Below are 6,522 nucleotides of genomic sequence, written 5' to 3'. Positions count from 1 at the left end.
TCCTTTCATCCTGCTCCTCCCCCCACCTGCTCTCTCCTGCCCCGTGGGTGTCCAGCCACCAGCTCAGTGTCAGTCTAAGCCCACGGTCTTTTCCAGCTCCCTTCCTGATGTCCATGGCTGTCAGAGATGCCTTCCCTTCCCCAGGCACTCCGCCCTGAAAACTCACACTCACTTCTGACTTCTTGTACTTGGCTCCTCAGATCTGGCCCCAAGACCAGTTGCTTCTTCATATCTAGATGACTGCAGTAGACTTGTCCAACGCCATCCCCAAATGACCCTTCGGGCTGTTAGTAGGGCTGCATTCCAACAGGTCTGCATTCACTTGCTCTTTAGCTCAGATCATTCTGAGGCACCCTCCACCCCCATTCATCTGGACTCCTTTGCCTAATATTAAGATCTTTTGGAATTTGGCCCCATCCACCTTTTCAGGTTCCTGCCACTTTGTGCTCTAGGCTCATCCTCCTTGCTGTTCTCTAAGCATCAGGCTCTGCAGCCCAGAGCCCCCAGCATTTTGCCCGTGATCCCCAGCCCTGCCCTGTAACATAGCCCCCCTTCCAGGTGTGCCTGAATGTTCCCGGCTCTGCCGCACTGTGGCTCATGCCATTCTGCCCTGGACACCTCGCTGCCTCCTTCTCACCTCTCCCAAACCCCCACACTCCCGAAGGCCCAGTTGAAGCTTGGTCTTCCACTCTCAAAACCTGCACCGACCATTCTCCCACTACAGAATTAATGTTATCCATACCATTTATGTGGCACTCATAATCTGTGGTTTGGTGTTATTAGGGGTATTTGTAGAGGTTGACATCTTATCTCAACAACCGTCTGCAGGCTGCTTGAAAGCAGGTTACTATACTCATTTGTCCTACATTTGTCCAGGGCAGTTTAGATTTCAAATATTCTACTCCAATGCTTCCTATGGCCCGTGAAGACGCACTGGAACACATCTCTTTAGATGGCCCCCTCGCCAGCTCCTCCCCGAAGCTGGATGGGGCCCAATGAAACCCTCACCTCTGCTCGCTGAGAGGAAAACGCTGTGTTACAGAAAACAGGGCTGGGAATGGAAACAGGATCGCCTCTGCGGCAACATCTAGACAGACCAGGTGTCGCCCAGGCCAGAACTGTCCAAGGTCCACCGCCAAGGAAGGCAGGGGAACGGGTCAAAGTATAGACAGGGTGGTTCGGCACCTGAATCTGAAAATACTTAACATCTTCCTGGGTGTGTCTTCGACAGGGGCTGGGTGTTCTGGGCCTTGCTTTTATCTAGAACTGGTGCAAAAAAAAAAAAAAAAGCGCATTTTGACAGACCGCCTGTTTTTGTTTTGTTTTGTTTTGTTTTGTTGTTTTGGGTTGTTTTTTGTGTTTTGTTTTTTTTCCTTAGGAAGTAGAACTCTGTCCTTGTGTAGATTTTTGTATCACTCACCAAGTCACACAGCTAGTTCTCAACAGAGCCAGGAGAGATCTGTTGACTTCAAATATGGTGCGCTTTTCATTGGCCCATGGAGTCCCTGGGCGGTTGTTACAGGGGAATGGTCCCCAGTTCCGTGGTCAGTTCCCCTGACTTCCCTGCCCCGTTCCCCTGACTTCCTTGGTGGTGGACCTTGCACAGTTCTGGCCTGGGCGACCCCTGATCTCTCTAGTGCTGTCATTCCAGAGGACGGTGCGACAGCATGAGGCGAACTGTTCTGCGTTGCTCAGGATGGGTCTTCGCCTCCTCGTTGGTGACGACGTACCTCGTGTAGGGCATCGGTAAGAACCAGAAGACGCTCCCCTGACTTTTCTAGTCTCTTTTCTTTCTACTCACAAGCCTAGGGAGAGGAGGCTGAGGCATCCCACATTCAAAGTTTCTGAGTCACTGTGCGGTGACTCACAGGATCACTGAGGATTTGGATTCTCACTCAGTTTCCTTTTTTTTTCCCAGTGTATTTATTTATTTTGAGAGAGAGGGGGTAAGAGGGAGAGAGGGGCAGAGAGAGAGAGAGAGAGAGAGAGAGAGAGAGAGAATCCCAAGAAGGCCTCACGCTCAGCGAGGAACCCGAGGAGGGGTTTGCTCCCACAAACCACGGGATCATGACCCGAGCCGAAACCCAGAGTTGGACGCTTAACAACTGAGCCACTCAGCCACCCAGGCACCCCCTCGATCAGCTTCTTATCAGGGCAAATACATTACAGTTGTCCAATTTTTTTTTTTGAAATTTCCAAAGCTGCCCTTCAGTTGCTAGGATCAGGATCCTTACGAGCTCAAGAGTCCAGATTTCACTTCTTCCCTTTGCATGTTGCCTGCTGCCTCTCTTTCCTTGGCATGGTCCAGGTGTAATTTGAGCATCAGGATAAAGGCAGCGGGTCCCTCCCTCCCCCCTCTCCTCTTCTTCCTCCTCTTCGTCTTCATTCATTTCTTTCCTCTCCGCCCAAGGGCCTCGGGTTGAATTTTGAACATGAAATGTCCTGATACACTGTGCTAACCTGTGACGCCACCCATTGCCAAGTGGGCAGGTAGTGGGGGGGGTGGGGGCGGACCTCAGTCTATGCCTCATCTGGACAAGAAACTTCGGTGCCATGTGATCCCGACCCACTGACTCCCCTGGTCCTGGATGCCCACTTGCACGGGGCACCTATGTGACTTACTGTAGAGTGACACACAGCATCCCACCCCGCCCTGCTCAGATCAAATCCCACCCTCCCCCCCCCCCCCCCACCAGGACAGGGTCCCTCTCCTCAGGCCTCAGCTTGTCTGGGGGGGGGGGGTCCTGACACAGGCCTTGCTCTCCACTCATTCCCCAGTCAGGAACAGCCAGATCGTTGTTGAGGACTCTTGTCTTTCCCAGTGTCCTGTTAGGCCTTCAAGGCCTTGGCTTGATTGCCAAGGTTACCTCTCAGTTTCCTGACCCCACGTGGAACTCTGAGGTTGAGCAAAGCCGATCTGCTGGCAGAGGCTGGGCTGAGGTATTCTAGGGGGATGACATCAGCTCACTCCCACCCCGTGCAGCGTGTAGTTCTTATAGGTGTGTGTGTGTGTGTTTGTGCGTGTGTGTGTGTGCGCGCGTGTCAGTGTGGATAGGGAGGGCAGCATAACTATTTGAATGAGTATATACTTCAGTGTGTCGTGTGCTCTGATGCTTGAGGGTAGGAGGGAATACAGATACGTGTTCGTAGATGTTCAAATGCACTTATGATAATATATATATTGAGGAACGTCACTTCGTGAAGTGTGGATGTTTTGGTGGAGTGTGTGTTTTGGCGGGGAGAGTATATTTGGCGGGGTAGGTCTGAGCGGGGCTGGTACAGATGCTAATTTGATCTTTCCTCCTTTCAGGCTTCATTGGTGACAGCCCCGCTCTGCTGCCCAGAGCCGATAAGAAACACCACCCAGGGAGGACGAGACGCCTCTTCCTCACTTCCTAATCAGGGCGCAAATACTGCCAAACATATTCACAACCGTCTGCAATGTCGCTGGGTAATGTCCAGACGTCTTTTAGGGTCCCCTGCCAGCTTCTCACAAAGTTATCTCTCAAGAGCAACTCGAGGCCGGCCAGTCTGGGGGTTATTCTTTGCAAGAAGAAGCAGGCGACAAAGACAGAAGAAAATGACATTGTCCTTCAAACCTGTTAACAAAGCCTGCGTGAAAGCGAGGGTTTCAGCCCTTTTCAAATGGTCTGCCTTGAAACCCCTTCCCCCAGCCCAACGGTGAACCGAGAACAGGAACGGAAATAGATAATGCAAAAGTGATCAGGGTTGAGGGTTAAGTGGAAAACTACCCACCTGGACTGAAGGAAGTCTTGGTAAGATATAAGTATGCGAAGGGCTTCCTAATCTCCAGGCCTGGACAATTTCCAAGTCCCTGAGGACAGTTTCTGAGAACCCCTGGAGGGATGGAGAAGAGTCGGAAAGCTAAAAAAGTAACCCTTCCTCCACTTGCTCTGAAACTCCGAGCAAAAAGATTTGATTGTACAAAAGGCACCCACCTAAATTAGGCAACCGAGTAACTTCCTGATAGGAAGGTAAGCATCTAGGACATGCTAACAAGATGCCTGCTCCGGTCAGGACTCAGACACTCTGAGGTGCGGGACATCTTTACAGGGAGGGCGGAGCTGGCCACCGGAGGTGGTGGGGTGAAGGCCGCAGGCTCCTTCCCCAAGTGGCATCTGGAAAGTATCAGAACCTCAGCGGCTGCTTCATGACTTCCAGGTGATGAACAGAAATAGCCATGGCAGGTGCGGGTTCCATTTGCTGCCACGAAGCTGGGAGCCCACTAGACTTGCAGTGGCAAAAACACCCAGGGCCTCTCTAAGCCCTGGGCACACCCACAGGTGAGCTGCGGGGCTGGGGAGGCTCATGTTCCCCACAGCACAGTCCCGGGTTTCTTCCCCATTTGCTCAACTCTCTCTCCCAAATGCCACCTGTATAGCTTAAAAGCCACAACCTGGAAGCCCCTGAGGTGGAGCTGACCACAGATATATTGTCTGGCCTGCATAGCGTTTAAGTATTTTAAAAATTAGGTGTTGGGTCGCCTGGGGGGGCTCAGGCGGTTAAGCGTCCGACTTCAGCTCAGGTCTTGATCTCGCGGTCCGCGGGTTCGAGCCCCGCGTCGGGCTCTGTGCTGACAGCTCGGAGCCTGGAGCCTGCTTTGGATTCTGTGTCTCCCTCTCTCTCTCTCTCTGCCCCTCCCTCCCTCGTGCTCCGTCTCTCTCTGTCTCTCAGAAATAAGTAAAAATGTTTAAAAAAAAAGTTTAAAAAAATTAGGTGTCAACATTTAACTGGTCGGAAGCGTCCTATTTTTTAAAACCCTCGAATTATGATTTCTCTTTAAAAACCTGAATATGTGAACACTGGTCCCACGTTCCTGCTCAGCGCCGACTTGGCATCTAAGATAGGGAGCGTGTCCCCCGGGTTCCCAGGGCCCCTACCGCTCTGTGCCGCGTCCCTGCAGAGGCCGCACGGCGGTGACCATTTATCGAGGAGATACAGTTTTAAAAATTATACCGCCTCCTGATACAGAAGAAATCCCAAACCGTCATCTCTAACCCCAACTTTACAACGGAGCTCCCAGCAACTGTTTTTTCCGGTTGAGAACCAGGCATCTTTGAAATATTTTTCTGGTATTTTAATCTCAACATGTAATAAATCAAGAAAATTCTCTTTTTTCTTCCCCCCTTCTTTTTTTCTCTCAATGGCATTACTGTTTCTCCCTAGTCAGCAGACCTCTTTACCCCTACCCCTGAGAATCAGTTGCCAAGGCTTAGAAAGTCTCCATCAGCAATGTCTTTCCTGTTTTCACCCCTTGCTGTGGGCATTGCCCTCCCTCCCCCCGTCCTTCTGTCCCCCCCAGACCATGGCCATAGCTTAGTGCTGGTATTTTGCCTGCCTTCCAGGCTCCCCTCACTTCAACCCTTGCTGAAGACTGCTTGCCAAACTAATTTTCCTTGAATAATATCATGTCATTTGGGGGCTTTAAAAACCTTCGATGGTTTCCCAATCCCTACAGAATTAATTAAAAACCTCTCATCAGGCATTCAAGTCCCTAGACCATGAGACTTCCTAGGACCGTCATTCAAATCACCCGGGGAACTTGGTAAAAATTCAGATGAAGCAGCCTCTCCCTCAGATTCCGATTCAGTGGTTCGATGAGGGGTCCGGGCATCTGGTCACGAGAACTCAGTGGCAATGATGCAGCGGCTTGTGGCCCTGTCGCAGAGCACAAGCCCACACTTATCCGATGTATCTGCTCAGACACCAAGAGCTGCTTTATCCCTGCGTATCCCTGGCAATGACCCCCTCCCCAACCAGCCTCCCCAGCACCTGCTTCACGATTGTTGGCTGAGCTGAATGGGTGGGGAGCAGGCCCCTTGCAAAGGCTGAAAGCCAGGCCTTTATCCCCAGCCAGATTTCTGAAGGCCGCCCCCTGCCACCTCAGAGACTTCAATAACCAGAGGCCTTGCTTAGAGGTGCAAACAGTGGTCCCTTCTGAACATGAGACTTCTTTGATCTCAAGATATGAAACTCATTGGGACGTACTTGGTTTTTTCGTTTTGTTTTGTTTTTAAGTAAGCTCTATGCTCCGCATGGGGCTTGAACTCACGACCCTGAGATCGAGAGTGGCATACTCCACCAACTGAGCCAGCCAGGCGCCCTTAGACATACTCGCTTTTGTTGGCCAGCCTGCACTCTAATCCCGTATCTGCCACCCACTAGCTTATGACAAGGCAAATATTTGATCTCTCTTATCCCCAACTTTCGCATCTTTAAAACGGGGACATAGTTCTTCACGGAGTTATTGGGCGCTTCGCCCCATGCCTACATATCCCAGATACTCAGGAAACTGTAGTTCCTGTTATGGTCAGAAGCAGGGTTTCCAAAAAATCATCTACACAAAATATTTCATCCTTCAGATGAAGAAAAGGAGGCCACAAGATGGGGAAAGATGCCCAAAGTCTCGAAGTAACTTCGTGGACCAGACCCTGAATGTCCCACGCAGTCTGTGCTCTTTCCACTTTCCAGACTCCCGTCTTGTGACACACGCTTCCTTCA

This window comes from Felis catus, chromosome F1, assembly GCF_018350175.1.
Source record: "Felis catus isolate Fca126 chromosome F1, F.catus_Fca126_mat1.0, whole genome shotgun sequence".
In the NCBI taxonomy this organism is placed as follows: Eukaryota; Metazoa; Chordata; class Mammalia; order Carnivora; family Felidae; genus Felis; species Felis catus.
Note: the sequence above shows the minus strand (reverse complement) of the source record.